We start from the raw sequence: 24,412 nt of genomic DNA, 5'->3' as shown, positions 1-24,412 counted from the left end.
CACAAGGGTGACTGGTTTATTTTTGTATACATTATGTCATAATTTAATTTATAAATGTGGATTGGATTGTGCATTTTCTGGTGGTTTTTATTTTTGTGTTGTCGGAACGAGGACGATGTGATGGTCAGTGATAGAGGAAAGGTAAGGAGTGTGGGACTGTTGGTGAATGGGGAGGTGTGGTTGAGGTTACTGGTAACGCTCATTAATTATTTGATCACGTAGTGCCCAGGCAGAAAGGGACTGTCTACATTCTAGGCTCCCTTCCTCTTCCTTTTCCTCCACTTCCTGCTGCTCTTCCCCCTCCTCCTCCTCTTCCTCGCGCTCCTGCTCCGCAGATTCTCATCTGATAGGTGGTGGCCAGGGCTGTTCCCTCACGATGGCCAGGTTGTGCAGCATGCAGCAAAACACCACAAATCCTGATACCCGCTCAGCTGAGTACTGCAGAGCTCCTCCAGGCAGCGGAAGCGTTGCTTGAGGATGCCGATGGTCTGCTCTGTAATGTTCCTGTGGCAGCAAGGCTCTCATTGTAGGCCTGCTGTGGACGTGTGTGTATGTTCCGGACCGGAGTCATGAGTCATATCATCAGTGGATAACCCTTGTCACCAGTAACCAGCCTTAGACTGCCGTGGTGGGCTAAATACAGCCGGCACAGAGGACTGACGCAGAATGAAGGAATCATGACTACTGCCAGGATAACAGGCATTGAGCTGCATGATGCGCAGCCTGTGGTCACACACCAGCTGCACATTGAGGGAGTGGAATCCCCTTCAGTTCAGGAAAATGGCAGAGTTCACATGGGGTATGCAGCCAATGGCACGCTACACTATGGGGAAGCCTGCAATCTGAGCAAACCCTTGTGCTCGTGCCGCCTGCTTGTCTCTGGCAAGAGGGAATGAGATGAAGCTGTCACTCTGTGTATAGAGAGACTCACTGAGCTCCCTTACAGTGCACTGTAAACTGTGAGATGTTGCTTAATTCTCCAGCAGCAGCCTGGAAGGAGTCAGATGCATAAAGGTTAAGAGTCACGGTCACCTTGACAACCACAGGCAATGCTGTCCTTGCCCTGCTTTGAGGTTGCACTGGTGGGGCTGCAGCAGTTTACAGATTTCAATCATGACCTCTTTAGTGAAGAGAAGACGTCTCATGCTTTGGTCCTCGCTGAAGTTGCTCCCTAAAGACCCTCGATGGATATGGCCTCCTGCTGAGAGCCCTTCTCCCCCTCCTCCCTCTTCTAGCAGCTTGTCCTGCTCTGCGTGGCCTCTCTTCACTCTCCCAGTCATGCTCAATTCCCAGAGGAAGCCCTACCAGGCCACCCATGTCTGGAAGCAACTTGTTTCAGCACAAGTTTATAAATCAACAAAAAAGTACTTCAGCACCAGCCAGAACACTCCTTGTATTCCATTGAAACTTTAGGCAAGAATAGGAAAGCTCCAAAAACACGTTCTTTATACAAACGCATGGAGTATAAGGAATAAATTGAATGAACTGTAGGCACAAATTCAAATTGGAGGGTATGACATGGTAGCCATTACTGACACATGGCTGCAAGACAGTCAGGACTGGGAACTAAATATACCAGTTTATAAGGTCTACAGGGAAGATAGGGGAAATGGCAGAGGGGGAGGAGTAGCCTTAGTGATTAATGGTGAAATCACTTCAATGATAAGAGAGGATTTAAAGAGAGGTAAGCAGGCAGTGGAGACTTTATGGGTAGAATTAAGAAATAGGAAAGGATCTAAGACTGTAGTGGGAGTTGTGTATAGGCCCCCTGGTAGCAGCTGTGAAGTGCTAGATTGTATAAATGCAGAGATTAGACAAGCGTGTAGCAAAGGCAGAGTGGCTTTAATGGGGGATTTTAACTTTCATATAGATTGGGAAAAGCAGACGCGCACCTGTCAGAAAGGTAGTGAATTTCTTGAGTGTGTCCGGGATAGTTTTCTACCGCAATATCTCCGAGAGGCAACAAGGGGGCAAGTCAATTAGATTTAGTAATGAGTAATGAGCCAGATTTAGTTAACAGCCTAACTGTGTGTGAACATTTATCCAATAGCGATCATAACATGATCGAGTTCAACGTAGTGTTTGAAAGGGAGAAACGCGAAACCGCTACTAAGATTCTGGATTTGGGTAAGGCCGACTTCAATGGAATGAGGCAGAGACTGTCCCCAGTAAACTGGGCAAATCTGTTACATAAGAAATCGGAGCAGGAGTAGGCCATTCGGCCCCTCGACTCATTCAATAAGATCATGGCTGATCTGATCTTGGCCTCAAAGCCACTTTCCTGCCCGCTCCCCATAACCCTCGCCGTTAATGGGTAAAATGACAGAAGATCAGTGGGAGACGTTCAAAAAAGAATTTAAGGTGATACAGAACCAGTTGATACCCCTGAGGGGCAAGAGATCTACTTCCCAAAATAAAAAGCCATGGACAACTAAAGAGGTAAAGGACAGCATAAAACTAAAGGAAAGGACATACAAAAATGCAAAAAATAGCAGAAATCCTGGCAAATGGGAAAGATACAAAGAACAGCAAAGGGTTAGAAAACAGATAGTAAGAGCTACAAAAGGTCTGTATGAAAAGAGACTTGCAAGGGATATCAAAATCAACATTTTTTTTACAATTATATTAGGAAAAAGAGAGTGGTCAGGAGCAATGTGGACCCCTTAAAAACTGAAAGTGGTGATATTATCAGTGATAATAAGGAAATGGCGGACATGTTGAATAATTACTTTATGTCAGTATTTACAGTAGAGCAAATCCCAAGGAATCAGGGACAGGGTCTCAATAAAGTTAATGTAAGTAAAATAACAGTAATGAAGAAAATAATGGCACTAAAGAGTGACAAATCCCCAGGGCCAGGTGGTTTCCATTCCAGGGTTTTAAAGGAAGTAGGTGAGCACATTGCAGATGCCCTAACTATAATCTTCCAAAGTTCTCGCGATTCAGGAACCGTTCCCTTAGATTGGAAAATTGCGCATGTCACTCCACTATTTAAAAATGGCGAGAGAGGGAAACCAGGGAATAATAGATCAGTTAGCCTAACATCTGTTGTTGGGAAATTGCTAGAGTCTATAATTAAGGATAGGCGGACAGAACACCTTGAAATTTTCAGTTGATCAGAGAGCCAGCATGGATTTATGAAAGGTAGGTCATGCCTGACAAACCTGATTGAATTTTTTGAAGAGGTGGCTAAAGTAATGGACAGCGGAATGTCTATGGATGTTATTTATATGGACTTCCAGAAGGAATTTGATAAAGTCCCACATAAGAGTCTGTTAACTAAGGTAGAAGCCCACGGAATTGAGGGCAAATTATTGACCTGGTTAGGAGATTGGCTGAACGGCAGGAGACAGGCTGTAGGGATAATGGGTAGATACTCAAATTGGCAGGATGTGACTAGTGGTGTCCCGTAGGGATCCGTGTTGGGGCCTCAACTATTTAGAATATTTATTAACGACTTAGACAATGGCATAGAAAGTTATATAACAAATGTGTCGATGACACAAAAATAGGCGGCATTGTAGGCAGTGTAGATGGAAGCATAAAATTACAGAGGGATATTGACAGATTAAATGAATGGGCAAAACTGTGGCAAATGGATTTCAATGTAAGCAAATGTGAGGTCATCCACTTTGGACCTAAAAGGATAGAACAGGGTACTTTCTAAATAGTGAAAGGCTAAAAACAGTGGAGGTCCAAAGAGACTTGGGGGGTTCAGGTACATAGATCATTAAAATGTCATGAACAGGTACAGAAAATAATCATATAGGCTAATGGGATGCTGGCCTTTATAAATAGAGGACTAGAATACAAGGGGTAGACGTTATGCTGCAAAACCCTGGTTAGGCCACACCTGGAGCACTGGGAGCAGTTCTGGGCACCACACCTTAGGAAGGATAGATTGACCTTGGAGGGAGTGCAGGGTAGGTTTACCAGAATGATACCCGGACTTCAAGGGTTAAGTTACGGGGAGAAATTGCACAAGTTAGGGTTGTATTCCCTAGAATTTAGAAGGTTAAGGGGTGATCTGATCGAAGTTTTCAAGATATTAAGCTGAACAGATAGGGTAGATAGAGAGAAACTACTTCCGCTGGTTGGGGATTCTCGGACTAGGGGGCATAGTCTAAAAATTAGAGCCATACCTTTGAGGAGTAAAATTAGGAAACAATTCTACACACAAAGGGTGGTAGAAGTTTGGAACTCTCTTCCACAAATGGCAACTGATGTTGGATCAATTGTTAATTTTAAATCTGAGATTGGTAGTTTTTTGTATATCAAAGGTATTAAGGGATTTGGGCCAAAGGCGGGTATATGGAGTTCGGTCGCAGATCAGCCATGATCTCATTGAATGGTGGAACAGGTTCGAGGGGCTGAATGGCCTCCTCCAGTTCCTATGATCCTACACTTAGAATTATATCAGTAGCCAGAAGAAATAATCCAGCAACTAAGCTGTAAGTAGTTCATGATCCCTTCAAGTAGCACGGGTGGGGGTGGTCCTTCATACCAGTTAGCATTGTGTTCAGCTGTGTGAGGTTAGGACAGAGCGTAGGATATTGTAAATATGTTGCTGCAGAGAGGTTATTTTACCTCACCTCGCTTCTTAATCTGTTGCCAGAATTTCCTGGAGGAAGTTCAAGTAACTTATTCCACAGAACTCTGAAGATGTAACTGATTCAATTATTGTACAGGAAACTTTGGTTTATCCGATGGTTAACCGTCCGGAATGCTCGATCCACCGGCAAAAATCAGGAGCCGTTTCGTTTGGTTTTTTTTCTTTTTCGTTGCTTTTTTTCCACCAGTCAGGCTCTGCAAGGTCTCGCTGAAGCTGTTGCTAAGCTACAGAGACACTTGCAAGGTACGGCTGACTGTTTAGAAGCTGCAACAGGGTTTGTTGCCAGATACGGAGCCGTATGTTTCAACATTAGCGCTGGTTTGTCCGGCAGTTTTGATGGGACGGCAACAGCTCGGTCCCGCCGGTGCCGGATAGCACAAAGTTTCCTGTAAAATGACCCGTACTTACAACAACAAAAAATCCTTTGCTAATTTTTGACGTTTCAAAAATTGACATTAGAATCTGCCTGCTCTGCATGCTGCCTGCGGTGATTAGGTGCTCACATGCAAACCCCTTTACCAAGATTGCGTCCAGAGCACTTCGAGCATTAGGGGGCCGATTAGTGCCTACAAAACGGATGCTACAGAGCAAAATTTCTCCCCCAGATGAGACCCACTTCCTGCTCCCTCGACCCTATTCCCATCAAACTGCTGACCACCCAACTTCCTTTACTGGCTCCCAAGTTAGCTGACTCCATCCCTCTCCCTAACATCTGTCTGAGGCTGAACCACACTGTTTGCAACCTTGGTTTCACCTTTGACCCTGAAATGAGCTTCCGACCACATATCCGCGGTATAACTAAGGAATCCTATTTCCACCTCCATAACATCGCCCGTCTCTGCCCTTGCCTTAGCTCATCTGCTGCCGAAACCCTCATCCATGCCTTTGTTACCTCTAGACCTGACTATTCTGACGCACTCCTGGCTGGCCTCCCACATTCTACCCTACGTAAACTTGAGGTCATCCAAAAACTCAGCTGCCTGTGTCCTATCTCGCACCAAGTCCCGTTCACCCATCACCCCTGTGCTCACTGACCTACATTGGCTCCCGGTTAAGCAACGCCTCAATTTCAAAATTCACATCCTTGTTTTCAAATCCCTCCATGGCCTCGCCCCTCTCTTTCTCTGTAATCTTCTCCAGCCCCACAACCCCCTGAGATATCTGCGCTCCTCTAATTCTGCCCTCTTGAACATCCCTGATTATAATCGCTCAACCTTTGGTGGCCGTGCCTTCTGTTGCCTGGGCCCTAAGCTCTGGAATTCCCTCCCTAAACCGGTCCGCCTCGCTACCTCTCTTTCCTCCTTTAAGACACTCCTTAAAACCTACCTCTTTGACCAAGCTTTTGGTCACCTGCCCTAATTTATCCTTATGTGGCTCGGTGTCAAATTTTTTGTCTTATAATACTCCTGTGAAGTGCCTTGGGACGTTTTACTACGTTAAAGGCGCTATATAAATACAAGTAGTTGTTGTTGTCTACCCAGGTAACTCTTATCCACCACCTAATGGCTGACAACGATGCAGCACCCTCCGAGGTCAGCGAGTCGGCGACCCAGCTCCCTTCCGTCACAGAATAGCGCCTGCTGGAATGTACAAAGAATGATCTGTTGATATATTTTGTGAGGGGAAAAAAATGAAGTCAGAGAGGTTTCTGAGCCAGTTTACCTCAGGTTTTTCAAGACATTTTGAAATCCAAGTGTTTTGAATGTTCAAAGCAACATCTTCACCTTGGCTTATTGTCAAAGCCTCTTTCTGCTCATTCTGTTGAGAGTTAACCCCTTCCTGAAAAGAAGGAAAACATCTCACAAAAATTGGACAAAAAAAAGAAGTTACATTTAAATAGCACCTTATCGCATTGACACGTGTCAAAACGGTTCAGGTGTTGATTTGGTGTAACGTGCACAGACTATTGTTATTTAGACAATGAGAGCCATTCTGCACTCGCTACATCCCAAAGACATGTCATGAGACAAGGAAGCAGATCCTCTGTATTTTTGGTGGTGATGATTAAGGGAGGAATTTTGGCCAGCAGTTCCTGCCCTTCTTGAAATGACGCCATGGGATCGTTTACATCCACCTGGATCCTCTGGAACTGTTGAACAGCTGGAGCAGAGCAGCATCGCCAAAAGCAGCAATCGCTGGAGGGCCAGCCCAGATTAGAAGCTCAGTCCCATGGTGTGTAGATTCTAACCACAGCCTGCTCTCCCAGAGTGAAGATTGTTACCGAGTGAGCCAAGCAGACACGCGAGGGGTGAGTCACTCGCTGGTGAATGCTTGGTTTGGGATTTGTTTTATCTTGTACAATTTTCTCCCTTCTCCTCTGAAGATACCATCTATGTTGGGATAACATAAATGGTACAATTTTAAAGGGGGTGCAGGAACAGAGAGACCAGGGGGTTTAGGTACTGAAATCTTTGAAGGTGGCAGGACAAGTTGAGAAGGCTGTTAAAGAAGCATATGGGCTCCTTGGCTTCATAAACAGAGGCATAGACGACAAAGGCAAGGAGGTTATGCTCAACTTTAATAAAACACTGGTTAGGCCCCAGCTGGAGTATTGTGTCCAATTCTGGGCACCGCACTTTAGGAAGGATGTCAAGGCCTTGGAGAGGGTGCAGAGGAGATTTACCAGAATGGTGCCAGGGATGAGGGACTTCAGTTATGTGGAGAGACTGGGGAAGCTGGGGTTGTTCTTCTTAGAGCAGAGAAGGTTATGGGGAGATTATTAAATCGCCCAGTAACCGAAAAAGGTGTTCAAAATCATGAAGGCTTATAATAAAGTAAATAAGGAGGAGCAGTTTCCTTACTGGCAGAAGGGTTGTTTAATAAAGGACACAGATTTAAATTAATTGGCAAAAGATGCAGAGGGGAGGTGAGAGAATGTTTTTTACGCAGCAAGGAGGACACAAAGAGGCTGGAAAGGGATATAGACAGGTTAAGTGAATGTGCAAGAACATTGCATTTGGAATATAATGTGGAGAAGTATGATTTGGTAGGAAAAATAGAAAAGCAGAATGTTTTTAAATGGCGAGAGACTGGGAAATGTTCAGAGGGACCTGGGTGTCCTTCGGAACATAGGAACATAGGAACAGGAGTAGGCCATTCAGCCCCTCGAGCCTGCTCCACCATTGAATGAGATCGTGGCTGATCTGCGACCTAACTCCATATACCTGTCTTTGGCCTATATCCCTTAATACCTTTGGTTAACAGAAAGCTATCAATCTCTAATTTAAAATTAACAATTGATCTAGCACCAATTGCCATTTGCGAAAAAGAGTTCCAAACTTCTAACACCCTTTGTGTGTAGAAGTGATTCCTAATTTCACTCCTGGAAGGTCTGGTTCTAATTTTTAGACTATGTCTCCTAATCTTCGAATCCCCAACCAGCGGAAATAGTTTCTCTCTCTCTACCCTATCTGTTCCCTTTAATATCTTGAAAACTTCGATCAGATCACCCCTTAATCTTCTAAATTCTAGGGAATACAACCCTAGTTTGTGCAATTTCTCCTCGTAACTTAACCCTTGAAGTCCGGGTATCATTCTGGTAAACCTACGCTGCACTCCCTCCAAGGCAAATATATCCTTCCTAATTCTGCCATTGCCATTTACATGTCATCTCGAATCATCTTTTGTTTCTTAACTTGTCCCATTACCACCTCCTTTGGCCTTGCACCATCTCTTAATGTCTCTTAATCTCTCCGGCCTTCCATCCTATCACAGACCTTCCCTTTTGTTCTTTCCCCACCCCTGCACTTGCTTAAAAACCTTTTACATCTCCAGCTTTTTCCAGTTCTGACGAAGGGTCATCGGCCTGAAAGGTTAACTCTGTTTCTCTCTCTAGAGGTGCTGCCGAACCTGCCGAGTGTTTCCAGCATTTTCTGTTTTTGTTTCATATTTCAAGCCTGTGCAGTATTTTGCTTTTGTACCCTTCCTAAGGTGTGGTGCCCAGAACTGCTCCCAGTGCTCCAGGTGTGGTCTAACCAGGGTTTTGTACAGCTGCAGCATAACTTCTACCCCCTTGTATTCTAGTCCTCTAGATATAAAGGCCAGCATTCCATCAGCTTTTTTGATTATTTTCTGTACCTTTTCATGACATTTGAATGATCTATGTACCTGAACCCCCAAGTCTCTTTGGACCTTCACTGTTTTTAGCCTTTCACCATTTAGAGAGTACTCTGTTCTATCCTTTTTAGGTCCAAAGTGGATGACCTCACATTTGCTTACATTGAAATCCATTTGCCACAGTTTTGCCCATTCACTTAATCTGTCAATATCCCTTTGTAATTTTATGCTTCCATCTACACTGCTTACAATTCCACCTATCTTTGTATCATCAGCAAATTTGGATAGATGACTTTCTATGCCATCATCTAAGTCGGTAATAAATACTGTGAATAGTTGAGGCCCCAACACAGATCCCTGTGGGACACCATTAGTCACATCCTGCCAATTAGAGTACCTACCCATTATCCCTACTCGCTGTCTCCTGCCACTCAGCCAATTTCCTAACCAATCAATAATTTGCCCTCAATTCTGTGGGCTTCTACTTTAGATAACAGTCTCTTATGTGGGACTTTATCAAATGCCTTCTGGAAGTCCATATAAAGAACATCCATAGACATTCCCCTGTCCACTACCTCTTCAAAAAATCCAATCCGGTTTGTCAGGCCTACCTTTCACAACGAATCATAGAAAGTTAACATGCAAGTACAGCAAGCAATTAGGAAAGCAAATGGTATGTTAGCCTTCATTACAAATAGTTTGGAATACAAGAGTAAAATGTCTTCCTACAATTATATTGGTTTTTGGTGAGGCCATACCTGGAGAACTGTGTACAGTTTTGGTCTCTTTGGAAGGATATACTTGCCTTAGAGCGAGTGCAACGAAGGTTCACTGGACTGATTCCTGGGATGGGGGGATTGTCCGATGAGGAGAGATTGAGTAGACTAGGCCTATATTCTCTAGAGTTTAGAAGAATGAGAGGGGATCTCATTGAAACATATAAAATTCTTAAAGGGCTTGACCGTAGATGCTGGGAGGATGTTTCCCCTGGCTGGAGAGTCTAGAACTAGGAGTCACAGTCTCAGAATAAGGGGTCGGCCATTTAGGACTGAGATGAGGAGAGATTTCTTCACTTAAATGGTTGTGAATCTTTGGAATTCTCTACCCCAGAGGGCTGTGGATGCTCAGTCACTGAGTATATTCAAGACAGAGATCGATCGATTTTTGGGTACTAAGGGAATCCAGGGACATGGGGATAGTGCAGGAAGGTGGAGTGGAGGTCGAAGATCAGCCAAGATTTTTTTGAATGGCGGAGCAGGCTCGAAGAGCCGAATGGCCGACTCCTGCTCTATTCCTTATGTTCTTATTATGATCTGAAATGCACTGCCTTAAAGGGCGGTGGAAGCAGATTCAATCGTAACTTTGAAAAAAGTGAATTGGATATATACTTGAAAAGGAAAAATTTGCAGGGCTATGGGGAAAGAGCAAAGGAGTGGATCTAATTGGATAGCTCTTTCAACCAGCCGACGCAGACATGATGGGCCAAATGGCCTCCTTCTGTGCTGTATGATTCTATGGGGGATAAATTCGGTTGCTTTGCGCCTCCCGTTGGCACCCTAAGATGGCGCTAATGGGGCGCAAAGCAACTAGCGCACGGGCACGCCGATGTTTGCGCCGCTCCCGAAATTGACCAGACATTTTGCGGCGGCACTAAACACTACCGCCATGATCTCCTGCGCCCGCAGATCGTGACATCAGTCGAGCGTGCAACGACCCGGTAACGCCCCGGACCAGATATTGAGTGGCGCCACCTGCCTTACTGCCTGCCGCTAGCAACGACAGGTTGAGGGGAGCGTTTTGTAGTCGGGAAGGGACTGGGGGAGCGCTACTTAAAGGAGACACTTCCTGCCATTTTTTGTCGGCGACATTTTTGCACCACGCATTCTGAGAGAGAGTGAGAGACTTCTGGAGAGATTCAACGCTGTGTGAAGGAGTTTTGGGTACTGAGCAGCACTTTGCAGGTTCATTTTGATTTGACCTTCCTTGTATCGATTTAGAAGAGACTATGGGGGCTGCACTCTGAGCTCTTTCCCTGGGCCTCCCCATTGTTCTTCCCAGCAGATTTGATATACAGGTCTCTCCAGGCTGAGATTCAAGGCTGCAATGAGCAGAATGTGGATGGAGAACAAGATCGACCCTCCCCTTTAGAACTGGCCGGCGCCAGTGTGTCTGTGTTCCATTGCTAACTGACCTCACATGAGCTTTGCCAGTGCTCTGAGGTAGCGCCTCGCTCCTCGGCGTTAGCACCTTGAGAGATGTGTAGCGCCTGATTTAGTGCTCGAATCACCTCCAGGGGCGATAGAAGCCAAGTTTGCAGTCAGAGACGATGGGCTAGATTTTCGTGGAACCATCAGGTGGGGTTTCAGGCGTGTGCGGGGGGGGGGGGTGGAATCCTGAATTTGGGGGTCCCGACACCATCCCGCCCAAAACACCGCCCCACGTAAGTTTCAGAGGCGGCGGGTACCTGCCCCGCACTGGGACCCGCCAAAACCAGGCGGGAAGGGATTAGTGCCAATTAACTGCCTGTTAACAGGTAGTTAACATGCAGTTTTTAGCCTAATCCCTATTTTGAGGGGTTTCCCGATGGCCCCAAACCACGCCAGGTTAGAGCAGGCGGGCTGTTGGGTTGAAGGAGTTGGAGGGGTCGCGATGTTGGCGCTCAGGTAAGTGATGGGTGCATGAGTGTAAAGGTAAGTGTGTTTGGTGTGTCTAAAGTGTGTAAAGAACTTTTACTTTCCTGTACTTACCTTCACAGCCTTTCTTCCTGTAGCCGTCGGGAGCGCATCACTCAGCCGGTACTTAAAGCTGAACGGCTGCGATCTGTGAAAAGTGACAGCCTTCAGCTTTGAGTGCCGGTAAGAGTTCTAACTGAGTCTGTGCAGAATGACTCATGGTAGAACTCAGACTGTCAGTGTTTGACAGCTTCAAACAGCTGTGAAACACTGATATTTCATCTGTCAAAAACTCTTGACAGATGAAATTTCAGTCTGTGACGTCACCTGTTGCCGGGTGGCCCTTAATTGGCCTGCTGAGCCCGCTGGGCGGGTCCAACAAGGTCAATCAAGGGAAAATCACGCGGATTGGCCGGACGTCGACGTAGGCGGGTTTAAAACCCGAAAGGGGCAGTCCCGCCTTCTTCCCGACAGGTTCGGGAAAATCTACCCCGATAATTAGCGCCAGGTGCTAAACTTTGCGCCCGGCCGATAATTGCGGCCCAAACGGGGTGATATGGAATTTCTCCCCCTATGATTCTAACAGGGTTGATCCTGCAATCCCACAGTCCCAATGGGGAGCAATTGTTCAGGAATCAGCCCCGTCGTTCCAAGGGCACCGATCACTCTCAGGTCCCATGGCCAAGTGGGTACCCTTCATGTTCCTCAATATCGAACATTGACAGGCTGTGTGAGACACCATGAATGAACACGGCACTGTATTCACCAGGCTCCTCATGTCTAGACCTCCACAGGGTCACTGCATAGTGACGGGGATTTTCTGATTTTCTCCTCTCTAACCCACAGCCCATTATAGCGCCCCAACTTCTGCCCCGTTGAGATTAGCTCATTCAACAGACATTGGGGATGGAACCGGAGACTTTCTGGTCTTTATCACTGCCTTAACGAGCTGAGCGCCTGGGAGGATCTCGCCAACCTTTACTCCCGGGGTTGTGAAAGACGCTATAATGCCCTCTATGGTGAATATCCCACCCACACACACATTGTCTTGGCTCAAGTGTGAAGAATGTGGTTAAGGTAGTGGCAGACTGGTGGCAACTGTCGAACTGTATTCCAGCAACACTGAGTGCCTTCAGGAGAGGAGCGGAGTTAAGGGCCAAGCTGATCATGATGGCCACACCTGCACACTTTCCTGCAGGCGTCACTAGAAAAGAAACTGGGGCCGTGGCTGATGTTTCTTTTCTATAAATGAGGGTGCTGAGGCCGAGGATCGTGCCCAGATACCATCCTGACAGAGATCAATTAACTCAGTACAGAAAACCCCAAATAAGGAACAACCAGATTCCAAATCCCAGCTTATAACTTTGTTTTATTATTCTCGGGATATGGTCATCGCTGGCACTTATTGCCCATCCCTAGTTTCCTTCGTATGACTGAGTGGCTTGCTGGGTCTCTAAAGGGGGCAGTTAAGAGTCAATTATGTTGGTGTGGGACTGGAGTCACACATAGGCCCAGACCAGGCATGGACGGCAGATTTCCTTCCCTATAGGACATTAGTGAACCAGTTGGTTTTTTGCATCAATCCGACAGCTTCATGGTCACTTTTACTGAGACCTGCTTTTTATTTCCAGATTTTTAAAATTGAATTCAAATTCTCAGACTGCCAGTGAGGGCATTTGAACTCATGTTCTCTGGATTATTAGCCCAGTAGCATAACCATTAAACTCAACATCACAAAAACAGATTATCTGGTCATTACCTCACTGTTGTATGTGGGAGCTTGCTGTGCGCAAATTTGCTGCCGCGTTTCCTACATTACAACAGTGACTACACTTCAAAAGTACATCATTGGCTGTAAAGCGCTTTGGGACGTCCTGAGGTTGTGATAGATGCTATATAAATGTAGGTTCTTTCTTAACATTATGGATTATTGTATACTTGCATCAGGAGTTCTACACAATAGAATGATTGGGAACAGATTTGGTGCACTGTGATTTTGTATATTAATGCGAAGGACCTTGTCCATTGGGATGGGATATGTTTTTGTGTGGAACTGATGGTGAATTAATATGGCCGTAGACTGTTGTAAGCTTTATATATCCCTGTCTCTCTGGAATTATCAATGCATTTAGGGCTAAATCTTCCGAGACCCCAAAACCACTGATGTGGCGTCTCGCTGGAGGCCACTTATGGGAGAGTGGACAGGAAATCATGGACATTGCGCCCATGATTGTCTGATAGGCCTCCCATTACATGCAAGATCTCGCCAGTGACTTGGGGGTCTTGGAAATTCTTTCCCGTAGAATAGCAATAATTTATGAAAGTGACTTCATGAACCTTCACAATATAGCATCGATTGCGTAACGATGAATCTTACAGCCATTCGGCCCATCGTGCCTGTGCCGGCTCTATGAAAGAGCTCTCCAATTAGTTCCACTCCCCAGCCCTTTCCTATAGCCCTAAAAAAAAAAATCCTTTTCAAGTATCTGCCAATTCCCTTTTGAAAGTTACTATTGAATCTGCTTCCACCGCCCTGTCAGGCAGCGCATTCCTCGCTGCGTAAAAAATATCTCATCTTCCCTCCGGTTCGTTTGCCAATTATCTTAAATCTGTGTCCTCTGGTTACTGACCCACCTGCCACTGGAAACAGTTTCTCCCTATCTACTCTATCCAAACCCTTCATGATTTTGAACACCTCTATTTAATCTTCCCTTAACCTCCTCTGCTCTAAGGAGAACATCCCCAGGTTCGCCAGTCTCTTGCCCTTTTAAATACCAGGGGCTGCAGTGCAGATGGTCGTGGAGAATGGTGCTGGTAGACATTGTCTTTATTTAACATCTTCATCAGCAAAGAACCAATGGAGGGAATTCCAGAGCTTAGAGCCGAGGCAGCTGAAGGCACGGCCGCCAATGGTGGAGCATTGAAAATCAGGGAAGCATAAGAGGCTAGAATTGGAGGAGTGCAGAGGTCTCGGAGGGCTGTAAGGCTGGGGGAGATTACAGAGATAGGGATGGGTGAAGCCATGGAGGGATTTGAACACATTGATGAGAATTTTTAAACCGAGGCGTTGCCGGACCGGGAGCCAATGTTAAAGGAGAAACAAACAGGGTAAAGGCAACAGCTAGAGGCAAACAAAGTTTAAAGAGAAGAATTGACAGAGAAAATAGTCTGACGGAGTGATTACCTGAGTCAGGTGATTCTCACTGACTGGTGTGGACTGAGTGTCGGGGGTATGTCTAGCCAATGGGGAGTAATTTCCCTGTTGACTTAGTTCAGACAAAAGAGGAGTTGACTTGGGGCTCCAAGGAAATCCACAGCTTGCTGAATAAATAAAAGAACAAGTTAGAAGACCAGCCTCGCCCAATGGTCCCGTCACCTTCTTGTCCACCTGAACGTCTCCACTTACAGCACGAGTTCTGCCCGGACAATCAGGTCAACCAGGCAAAGGGAGTTTCCCCAAACCAGATGCATTAAAAGAAAGGTTCAACCCAATATGAATAACAAGTTATAAGGACATTTCTCTACTCATACTGGTGGAATATTGTTGCCGGAAATGATGATCAAATAGCCTCAATTTGACCAGCTGGAATTCTTTTGCTCCGTACAATGCAGTGGGATTGACTACATTCTGCCCCAATGCCTAAACATGATGCTGACATATTGCATCACTAACGTCTGCCAATTGACTCACATGCTTGACACAAAAGGCATTGCTTCAGGATAAGGGATGAATAAATTAACCTTGTTTATCTGAAGCATCACAAAGGGGTTTATTTTTCCCTTCGTCTCCTAAAGGTATTGATTCTTGCCAAGATACATCTCCACATGTCCAGAGTCTTGTACTATCTCACCCCCAAGGGACCGTTGTATATGTGGGCACCTGAATCTGGACAGTGAGCGTCGGGAGGCTCTTCAGCCAAGCCCAATCCTATCATCGTGCAATGCCCATAGTGATCGTGTTCCAGTAGGGGTTACTGGATAAGGAACAGAAACAGGAACTGACTGATTTCACCACTCCCTAGGCCAGGAGCACTGAGGCAAATTGTAAGACCCAACTGCTGCCAATTCTGAGATCAATAAACACAGCACAGACCGAGAACCAGGCCTGCATCCTTCTGGTTTATATGGTTCAGTAGCCCATATATAGTGCATTCACCCATTCAGCCATTTAAATGTCAGCTTGGCTCAGTTGATAACACTCTTGCCTCTGAGTCAGAAGGTTGTGGGTGAAGCCCAACAATAGACTTGAGCATGTAATCTGGGCTGTTACCTCAGGGCAGTGTAGAGAGCAGTGCTGCATTGTTGGAGGTGCCGTCTTTTGGGTAAGATGTTAAACTGAGGCCCCGTCAGCCTGTGGACATTAAAAATCCCATGGCACCTAATGGGAGCTCTCCTGGTTTTCCGACCAGCATCTGGTCATTCATTCATTGGCCGTTAGGGGTGATTATACGAGCATTCGCCTGCCTGCAGCATCTATCAGAAGTCCACAGGCAGCGTGTGCCCGAATTTCCAATCAGCACTGTCGGTGATCAAAGATCCCACCAGTGGTGCAGGCTTGTTCAATTACACCAACAGCTTTCTAATAGCTGACATCTGTTAGATCCGTGATTCTGAGAGTATGATGTTTTTCAATAACCACACGGATGCTGTAACTTAACAATCAACAGGTATTTAATGGAGTAGGGTAGTCTCAAGACTGGGGTACAGAGGCATGCTCAAGGCTTATATACAGGTGTGGTCACTGCCGGTACTACAGTATACAGGAGCTGTAAAAGTAGTTCTCTCTTAAAGGTACATACACCACAATTCCTCCCCTTTTAGATTAGCAGTACCCATAATATTCAAATAACAATTAACACATTAACATGTACATTCAATAACAAAAGTCCATTTGTAGATTCAGTCTTTGGGGCGGCTTCCTGATCCTTTCGGGATAGCGCCTTTCCGGAGGTTCTTGTTCTTGGTGCAGAGGCGATTCTGACCCCCTTTCATCGGGTAGTTCATTGGGTTCCACTGCTACTGGGTCTGAAGTAGATACTACCGGTATGTCGGGTTCATCCCCAGGTACTCGAGACATGGCGTTGACGCATTCCTGTGATGCTAAGATCTGATCGACGTGGCGTCTCACAATGTTTTCCCCGACATCCACTGTGTACATTAATGGCCCCTGCCTTGTACATATCGTTCCGGGTTGCCACTTCTCCGTTCGATAGTCCCGGGCCAAGACTGGTTGCCCTACATTGAAGCTCCTTGTCGGCTTCTCGTTGATGTGCTGGAATTGTTTGTCCTCAACATTTCTTCACACATTTGGTCTGAGCAAGTCCAGACGAGATCTCAACCTTCGGTTAAAGAACATCATGGCCGGGGTCTGGTTGGTAACTGCATGTGTCGCGTTTTGGTAGGCTAATAAGAAATTGTCCATCTTATGCTGTAGTGGAATTTCCTCATCGCACATGGCCTTTATCACCTTCTTAAAGGTTTGTACGAACCTCTCAGCCAATCCATTGGTGGCTGGATGATACGGGACGGATGTGTAATGCCTTACCCCATTCCTTTTCATGAATTTTTGGAACTCGTCGGACACAAACTGTGGTCCATTATCAGAGCAGATCTGCTCTGGCAACCCGTTTCTGGCAAATATGGTCCGTAGGACTGCAATCGTTTTCTCTGTAGTGGTTGAAGACATCTTTATCACCTCAGGCCACTTCGAATGAGCATCCACTGCTATTAAGAACATTGAGTCCATGAATGGACCAGCGAAATGAATGTGCACCCGTTGCCATGGAGAGGAGGGCCACTCCCATGGGTGTAGAGGGGCATGTGGTGGTGCATTTTGGACCTTCTGGCATCCTAAGCAGCTCTTAGTTAGGTCTTCGATTTCTTGATCGATTCCCGGCCACCACACATAAGCCCTAGCTAGGCTTTTCATTTTCACTCCCCCCAGATGACCTTCATGTAGCTCATTTAGCACTCTCTCCCTTAACTTGGGTGGAATCACCACTCTGGATCCACACATCACTGTCCCCTGGCATACTGACAGCTGTTCTCTTCTGGATGAGAATGCTGGCAACAATGAGTCGCCATGTGTTGGCCATCCCCTCACCGTCAATTCATATACCCGTGACAGCGTCGGATCATTGCGGGTCTCCTTCTCTATATCCGCGTTTGTTACTGGCAATCGTTCAATTATCGACGAATAAAATATCTCGATAGGGTCCACTGCTGGTGCTTCCTCCACAGTAGGCAGTGGCAGACGCGATAGCCCATCCGCGTTCCCATGCTGTCTCGTGCCTTTATATTCCATTTCATATTGATTCACCCCTAGAAACAGGGACCACCTTTGTAACCGCTGTGCCGTCATTACTGGCACGCCCTTCTTAGGATTAAAGATGGAGACAAGTGGTTGGTGGTCAGTCAGCAAGGTGAACTTCTGTCCATGCAGATAGTGGTTGAATTTTTTTACTCCCCATACTAGGCTGAGGGCCTCCCTGTCAATCTGGGCGTAGTTGCGCTCGGCTGAGGTTAGTGACCGAGATGCAAAGGCTACTGGTCTCTCCAGCCCGTCTGGGAATTTGTGCGACAGCACCGCTCCAATGCCGTAGGGTGATGCATCACATGCCAAACGAATTGGTAGTGCTGGGTTGAAATGGGCCAACACCTCTTTTGATGCGATCAATTCTTTACACTTCTGGAAAGCTCATCTACGTTCGTCATCCCACTTCCATGGTACCCCTGTTTGCAGTGTGTTCAGCGGGTGTAATACCGTAGACAAATTTGGAAAGAACTTGTGGTAATAGTTTACCAGCCCGAGGAACGACCTCAGTTGTGACACATTTTCCGGTGCTGGAGCCTTGACTACTGCCTCTATCTTGTCAGGGGACTTATGTAACCCCTCTTCATCGATGGCGTGGCCGCAATACGCGATCTGTTTCTGGAAAAACTCGCACTTGTGGCGATTAGCTCGTAGCCCATATTCCTTTAATCTGGCGAGCACCTTCTCCAAGTTAGCGAGGTGATCACCGTCATTTTTGCCCGTGACCAAGATGTCATCCAAATAACACTGGGTCCCTGGAATCCCTTGCAGGACCTGATCCATCGCCCTTTGCCAGATAGCCGGCGCCGAGGCTACTCCAAACACCAGCCGGTTGTATTGATAGAGACCTTTATGGGTGTTGATCGTAAGGTAATGTTTCAAAGCTTCTTCTACCTCCATTTGCAAGTACGCCTGGGCTAGATCAATTTTGGTGAAGCGTTTACCACCAGATAGCGAGGCGAAAATATCCTCAATTCGTGGAAGCGGATATTGCACCGTGCGAAGGACTGGGTTCACTGTCATCTTAAAATCCCCACAGATGCGGACCTTCTTTGGTTCCCCAGGCGCATTACTCAATGACCTCTATTACAGGAACGATGGGTGTAGCCCAGTCGCTCCAGTCCACTTTGGACAGTACTCCTGAACGTTCCAACCCTTCCAGCTCTGCTTCAACCGCTGGTCTGATTGCATAAGGCACTGGTCTGGCCTTCAGAAACTTTGGGCTTGCATTATCCTCTATTTTAATTGTTGCTGTTATTCCTTTTAGTGTTCCTAGTCCCTCCTGGAACACTTCTTTTGCATCAGTTAGCATTTTTGACAGTCGTCCAGGTGTGACGTCGTCATCCTTTTTGGCCTCCACCTTCAGTGCCTGTATGTAATGCCAGTCTAAATGTATCTTCCGGATCCATTCATGTCCTAGCAGTGGTGGTCCTCTATTTGGCAATACATATATATCCATTTTAGGTATTTCCTGACCTTTATATGTCACTTTCACCCTTATTTTTCCTTTGGGGTAGACATTTTGCCCCGTGTACGTCTTCAAGACAATCTCTGTAGCTTTCAAGGGTATGTGTGAAAATAGCCGCTTGTAGTCTCTTTGATTTATGACTGTTAGAGCTGACCCTGTGTCCGATTCCATTTCCACTTGGACTCCGTCTATCTTGAGTGTAACCCAGATCGTCTGGTGATCCTCCATTTCGGTTACATTATGTAATATCAGACAACCCAGCTCCTTGCTTCCGGAGTCTGTGTCACTTTTCTGTTCGTCTGAACCACTGTCCATCACCTGATATACCTTTTTGTACTTCTCCTGTGGAGATTTCTTACTGTTGGTTTTCTTCCCAGACCTGCAGACTCTTGCTATGTGTCCTGCTTTCCCCACACTGTCTGCACACTTGGTCCTTGAACCAACAATCTTTCTGGTCATGTGTTGTTCTGCCGCAGCGATAGCACTTCCCTGTTCCATAGGTCATTCCGTTGGTGCCATATTCTTGCGGTCTCCGTTGTATCTCTGCAGCGCCCCTTGCGGCTGCTTCGTGTGATACTTCCATACTGAAAGCTTTGTCCAGCATAAGGTCCTTTTCTGATAGAAGCCATTTCTGGGTTCCTTCACTTTGTAGCCCACACACAAACTTGTCCCTTAACGTGTCTGCTAGTCCCGCTCCAAACTGGCAGTATTTCGATAGCTTGCGCAGTTCCGTTAGGTACTCAGCATTGCTTTCGTCTTTGTGTTGGTTCCTTTTATGGAAGTTAAATCGTTCTGCTATCAGCAGCGGTGTGGGGTTTAAGTGGTCCTGTAGGATTTCTACTATGCTTTCAAAATTCTTGTTTACCGGCTTCTCTGGGGTTATTAGATTTCGCAGTAACCCATAAGTTTTTGCACCCATGGAATTTAACAGACCGAGTGCTTTATTAGCATCTGGCACTTCATTCGCCCTGCAGTACACCTCAATACGTTCCACATATGTCGCCCAATCTTCGACTTCATTGTCGAACGTAGAGATACTGCCACTCTTCGGCATCCTTGGTTGTGCGTTAACTATCACCAATGGCGCCTCCCGCGCTTCCCCTTCTTCTCCGCTGGCACAAAATGGCGTCTCCCGCGCTTTCCTTCCTTCCCACGCTCGCCTGTTTTCTCCGCTGCGGCTTCGCAAAATGGCGTCTCCCGCGCTCTTCCTTCTCCGCGGCTCAATGGCGCATCCCGCGCTCTCCCTGCTTCTCCGCGGCTCAATGGCGTCTCCCCTTGCTTCGCCCCGCGGACCCTGCTCAGCCCATGATCCCTGGCTGTGCTCTGCGTGTTCTTCTCTTGATATTTGTCGATGCCGCTCAGTCTAGAACCCGGCTGTTTCTTACCCTCTCTCCAGTTTGCAGTATTTTTCCTCGACGCCGCTCAGTGATCAACCCCCGGCTGCGCCCTGCTCTCTTCATAGAAACATAGAAAATAGGAGCAGGAGTAGGCCATTCGGCCCTTCGAGCCTGCTCCGCCATTCAACGAGATCATGGCTGATCATCCAAACCCTAGCACCCGGTCCCTATACCGACAGCCATCCCACCCAAGCCCTATCCCCGTAACCCCACGTATTTAATCCCCCCTAACACTAAGGGCCAATTTTTATCATGGCCAATCAACCTAACCTGCACATCTTTGGACAGTGGGAGGAAACCGGAGCACCCGGAGGAAACCCACGCAAACACGGGGAGAATGTGCAAACTCCACACAGACAGTCACCCGAGGCCGGATTTGAACCCGGGTCCCTGGCGCTGTGAGGCAACAGTGCTAACCACTATGCCACCGTGCTCTTTCTTACCCCGTCGACGCCGCCCGGCTCTCTCTGCCGTCGGTCGGCTCCAGCCGCCGCTGCTCGGGAAGGGTCTGCTCTGGACCTGTCGTCGGTCTCTTACTGCTCGTTGTGGCTGGGGAACCAAGCCCGGCTCTCCACAGCCTCCCCAGCGAAGTTGGATCTCTGCCTGACTGCTGGGCGGTTGCTCGCGGTCGACGCCCGTGTTCCTGGACTCGACTTTTTTTTTATGTTGCAGGTAGATTCGCATCAACACTCGTCGCCACTTTTAGATCCGTGGTTCAGTGGATAAATAATTACACGGATGCTGTACATAAACAAATAACAGGTCTTTACTGGAGGAGGGTAATTTCTAGACTGGGGTACAGAGGCATGCGCACAGCTTATATACCGGTGTGGTCACTGCCGGTACTACAATATACAGGAGCTGTAAAAAGTAGTTCTGACTTAAAGCACATACACTACAAGTATAAGCCCAATCGACACAATCTCTCCTCATACGTCATTCCTGCCATCCCAGGTATCAGCCTGGTGAATCTTCGCTGCACTCCTTCCATGGCAAGAACGCCCTTCCTCAGGTAAGGCGAACAAAACTGCACACAGTACTCAAGGTGCGGTCTCACCAAGGCCCTGTAGAACTGTAGCAAGACATCCTTGTTCCTGTACTCGAACCCTCTTGCTACGAAGGCCAACATACCATTTGCCTTCTTAACCGCCTGCTGCACCTGCATGCTTACCTTCAGCAACTGGTGCACAAGAACACCCAGGTCTCTTTGCACTTCCCATTCTCCCAATCTATTGCCATTCAAATAATAATCTGCCTTCCTGTTCTTGCCACCAAAGTGGATAACCTCACATTTATCCACATTATAGTGCATTTGCCATTTTTCTGCCCAATCACCCAACTTGTCCAAATCGTACTGGAGTTTCATGACATCCTCCTCACAGCTTACCCTCCAACCCAGCTTTGTGTCGTCTGCAAATTTGGAGATATTACATACAATTCCCTCGTCCAGATCATTAATATATATTGTGAACAGCTGGGGTCCTAGGACTGATCTTTGTGGTACCCCACTAGTCACTGCCTGCCACTTGGAAAACGACCCGTTTATTCCAACTCTTTGCTTTCTGTCCGCCAACCAGTTCTCTATCCAAGTCAATACCTTGCCCCCAATCCCATGTGCCTTAATTTTGCACGCTAATCTCTGATGTGGGACCTTATCGAAAGCCTTCTGAAAGTCCAAATACACCACATCCACTGGTTCTCCCTTATCTATTTTACCAGTTAAATCCTCAAAAAATTTCAGTAGATTAGTCAAGCATGACTTACCTTTTGTAAATCCATGTTGACTTTGTCCGATCCTGTCACTGCTTTCCAAGTGCTCTATTACATCTTTCATAATAGACTAACATTTTCCCCACTACCGATGTCAGGCTTACCGGTCTATAATTCCCCGCTTTTTCTCCACCACCTTTTTTGAATAGTGGGGTAACATTAGCTACCCGCCAATCCATGGGTACCGTTCCAGAGTCTATCGAGTTCTGGAAGATGACCAGCAATGCATCTACTATTTCTAGGTCCACTTCCTTAAGTACCCTGGGATGTAGATTATCAGGCCCTGGGGATTTATCGGCTTTCAGTCCCATCAATTTTCCTAACACCATTTCCCTACAAATACTGATTTCTTTCAGTTCCACCCTTTCATCAGACCCTATGTTCCCCGGCATCTCTGGGAGGTTATTTGTGTCCTCCTTTGTGAAGACAGAACCAAAGTATGAATTTAGTTGGTCGGCCATTTCTTTGTTTCCCATTATAAATTCCCCTGATTCTGGCTGCAAGGGACCTACGCTTGACTTCACCAATCTTTTTCTCTTCACATATCTATAAAAGCTTTTACAGTCAGTTTTTATGTTCTGTGCTAGCTTACTCTCATATTCTATTTGCCCTTTCTTAATTAATCCCTTTGTCCTCCTTTGTTGAATCCTAAACTGCTCCCAGTCCTCAGGATTACTGCTTTTTCTGGCCAATTTATATGTCGTCTCCTTGGATCTTATGCTATCCCTAATTTCCCTTGTTAGCCACGGTTGAGTCACCTTTTTTGTTTTATTTTTATGCCAAACTGGGATGAACAAATTCTGTCGCTCATCCATTCGGTCTTTGAATATTTGCCATTGCCTATCCACCATCAGCCCTTTGAGTACCATTCCCCAATCAATCCGACCCAACTCGCTCCTCAGACCATCGTAGTTTCCTTTATTTAAATTGAGGACCCTAGTCTCTGAGTCAACTACTTCGTTCTCCGTCTTAATGAAGAATTCGATCATATGATCGCTCAGACCCAAGGGGCCTCGTACAACAAGATTGCTAATTAATCCTTTCTCGTTACATAATACCCAGTCTAAGATGGCCTGATCTCTGGTTGGTTCCTCGACATATTGGTCCAGGAAACAATCCCGTAAACACTCCAGGAATTCCTCCTCCACAGTATTGTTACTAATTTGGTTGGCCCAATCTATATGTAGATTAAAGTCACCCATGATGACTACTGTGCCCTTATTGCACGCTTCTTTAATTTCCCTGTTCATGCCATCCCCAACCTCCGCCTTACTGTTGGGAAGTCTATATACCACTCCCACTAATGATTTTGTCCCCTTAGTGTTTCTCAATTCTACCCATACAGATTCCACATCATCAGAGCTAATGTCCTTCATTACAATTGTATTAATCCCTTCTTTAAACCAGTAATGCTACCCCACCTCCCTTTCCTTTTTGCCTATCTTTCCTGAATATCGAATACCCCTGGATGTTGAGTTCCCAGCCTTGGCCATCCTTGAGCCACGTTTACGTAATCCCAACCAAATCATATCCTCACACATTACCGGTGGTCTTAAGGATGCGTGGGTTTGGACAATGCTCACCCACATTGTCCATTTTCTTGCTCACTGCTCCCCTGTGTAGAGCGTGACTCCTGGTTCCATATCGCCAATGCAGTATCCAAGTCCCAGTTTCGAGGTTCGTTCCTACAGTCGAGGAGCAAGGCAAGGCTCTTGTCGCTCGTGGTGGTTTCTTCTCTCTGTCCCGGACGGAGTGTTCGGTTCTTGGTAGCAAGCGAGAGAGATCGAGAATGGCCAAAGCTGCCTTCTCTATATCCTAAAAGTTCATTCCAGTCTGTGTAGTTGCAGTGATGTCTTTTTAATCACCCTTCATTGTCTTCTTTGTCTGGTTTCCCGCCTTTCGGGGCTATCTGTTAATGGCAGATGATGGGCCGCACTTCCCACCTGATCCTGGGTTAAGTGGCTTCTCATTAAGTTACAATGGCCCTCTTTTGTCCAGTTCCCGCCTTTCGGGGCAAGCTCATCTTGATGCTCGTACCGTATGAGTCACCTACCCAGACCCATTGTCTTCCCAGAGAATTCTGTCTGCCCAGACATTCTCCCTTAATTAGTTTGTAGGCCTGGT

The sequence above is a fragment of the Somniosus microcephalus genome, chromosome 24 (genome assembly GCF_052327205.1).
Source record: "Somniosus microcephalus isolate GS21.2 chromosome 24, FLI_Smic_1.0, whole genome shotgun sequence".
Lineage (NCBI taxonomy): Eukaryota > Metazoa > Chordata > Chondrichthyes > Squaliformes > Somniosidae > Somniosus > Somniosus microcephalus.
Note: the sequence above shows the minus strand (reverse complement) of the source record.